We start from the raw sequence: 2,968 nt of genomic DNA, 5'->3' as shown, positions 1-2,968 counted from the left end.
GAGTACTGTGTTCAGTTCTGGTTGCCTTATTATAGGAAGGATGTGGAGGCGTTGGAGAGGGTGCAGAGGAGATTTACCAGGATGCTGCCTGGATTAGAGAGTATTGAATATGAGGAGAGGCTTAAGGTGCTAGGGCTTTATTCACTGGAAAGGAGGAGAATGAGAGGAGACATGATAGAGGTATATAAAATATTGAGAGGAATAGATAGAGTAGACAGTCAGCGCCTCCTTTCCAGGGCACCAATGCTCAAGACAAGAGGGCATGGCTTTAAGGTTATGGGTGGGAGGTTCAGGGGAGATGTCAGGGGGAGGTTTTTCACCCAGAGAGTGTTTGGTGCATGGAATGCACTGCCTGGGGTGGTGGTGGAGGCAGATACATTGGACAGGTTCAAGAGCTTGTTAGATAGGCATATGGAGGAGTGTGGGATGGGGGGATATGCGGGAGGAAGGGGTTAGGTAGTGTGAGGGTGGTTTGATGGACGGCACAACATGGTGGGACGAAGGGCCTGTTTTGTGCTGTATGGTTCTATGGTTCTATGGTACCCACACGCCTTCCGGATCTCCTGCACAGGCAAGTTGGCATTACGTCATCTGCCCAGTGTTTTGCTACCAATACATAGCTAACTGCATTGTGCTTCCTCTGCCTGCTGGTCTACAGAAAGAGGATAGGAAATGTGGTCGACTCTCTTTGGAATAGAGAAGCTCAGTGATCACCCATGCATAACCTCAATCAACAACCCAAAAGCAAAATACTGGAAGTACACAAGATCAAACAACATCTGTAGAGAGGCAGCTAATGTTCTGGATCAATGACCTAACATCAGAACCACAAATCATTGCAATTACCTTCATCTCCAACTTGGAAGGAGCTAAATGCATTACATTTTGTTGTCAGAGTCGCCTGGACTGCTGTTGGCAATGTAGTCCCTGCCCTGGTCTGAGGTTAGAACTGTGACAACAACAGGCAGAAGTCTTCACTGAGGATGTCCTTATTCAAGTGCACAGCTCTCACATAGTGTTCCTCACTGAGTCAGATATGTGTCCTCCTGCTGAGGACCCCTCACCACCTTCCAGTAGTTTGTCCTTCTCCACGTATCCTCTGGTTGTCCTCCAGGTCATGCTGTATCCCAAGGGGAAGGCCAACCAATGCCCCTATGCTGCAAGTAACTGGTTTGTGCAGAAGCCTCGAACCCAATAAAAATTATTTTGACACCTTTAACACCACTCCTAGTAGATCTTTGTAAACACCAAACACTGGAATTGTAGAAACAACCAGTAGAACTTAATCAGAAAGTAGTTGGTGTTTCTTTTAAAGAATGCTGATAGGAATTGGTTCCTTTCTGCTGCAGAACATGTGTCCAGCTTGTGAGGTGAAGAAAGGCGATTGGCTGATGTATTGGCTGCCAATGTGGCAACAATGGCTTCAGATTCGATGTTGATTGACCTCATGCTAATTCTGCTCCGCATAATTCCGGGGAATCTTCACTGCAGATGACACAACCAAAATGACGTCCTGGGTGATTTGCCCTACAAGTGAGCGCTCACTACACAGGCACACCTTGCAATCTGGAGTCACGTTGCAGTTCTCACTGATTTTTCACTGGTTTTGAGCACCAAGCTTACCTTAAGCTTTGCCAGAACTGTGTAGGAAGCCAAGTACAGTAAGGAAGTAGGAGTGGAATAGAGAACTGAAGTCAAAAGCAACCAGACACCCTGGGTTGCAGATGCATGCAGAATGGAGGTGTTGAGCAAGGTGATCGTCCAACTGGTCCAACATAGAGGAGAGTGCAACTTGATGGTAAAGTACACAAGAAGTAAATTACTGAGTCAGATTCAGTGCTGGACACCTGAGGGAAAGAATGAAAGGGAAGATGCTGCATCTTCTGAACTTGTATGAACAGTTGCCAATGGATTGCAGGGGCATGTCGTACAACAGAGGGATAAAGCAGTGTCAGACAGGTTCCTTCAGAGAGACACAAGTGACCGCAGATGTTGGAGTCTTGAGCAACACACAAAAAGCTGGAGGAACTCAGCAGGTCAGGCAGCATGTATGGGGGGGAATGGACAGTTGATGCTTCGGGTCGAGACCCTTCATCTGGACTGAGAGATAAAGGGGAGATAGTCAGTATAAAAGGTGGAGAGAAGGGCTGGAGCAAGAGCTGGCAGGCAATAGGTGGATCCAGGTGAGGGGGGGGGGGGGGCGCGGGATAGACAAATGGGGGACGGGAGAGGGGGAATAGCACCAGAAGCTGGAAAGTGAGCGGTAGATGTGACAAAGGGCTGAAGATGATGGAATCTGATAGGAGAGGAAGGTGGAGCGTGGAATCAAGGCAGGGAGGTGGGGAGGACAGATGGGAACAGGGGGAGAGGGGACCCAGTGGGAGGGGTGTGTGGGCGAGGGGCAGATGGAGAAGGTGGAGGAGGGGAAAGAGACAGGGTGATGAGGCTGGGGTGAGTGTAGGAAGAACTGGGTAGATCAGGAGGAGAGGGAAAAGGTATAGAGGGGGAATTTGGAGAATTTAACGTTCATGCAGTCGGGTTATAGACGACCCAGGCAGAATATGAGGTGCCCTTCCTCTGTTGTGCGTATAGCCTCACCCAGGCAGTAGAGGAGGCTGAGGACAGAGATGTTGGTGTGGGAATGGGGAGGAGAATTAAAATGGCTAACAACTGGGAGATCCAGATGGCCACAGCAGACAGAGTGCAGGTGCTCAGCGAAGCAGTCACCCAGTTCGTGCCTGGTCTCACCGATGAAGAGGTTCCTTCAGAACTTGGAGAGGAGGGGAAAGGATGCATTGTGGACTAGAAGAATCTAAAGGCTTGTGTACTTTCTTTTTCAATCTTTTTATTAATTTTCAAATTAGTACAAATTAATATATATAACATTAATAATTATACATATGGAGCAAAGAGATCAGGATAACAACCATAACAGCTAATATATATAATCACAAGCAGTAAAAAAAGA

Source organism: Pristis pectinata, chromosome 14, assembly GCF_009764475.1.
Source record: "Pristis pectinata isolate sPriPec2 chromosome 14, sPriPec2.1.pri, whole genome shotgun sequence".
Classification (NCBI taxonomy): Eukaryota; Metazoa; Chordata; class Chondrichthyes; order Rhinopristiformes; family Pristidae; genus Pristis; species Pristis pectinata.
Note: the sequence above shows the minus strand (reverse complement) of the source record.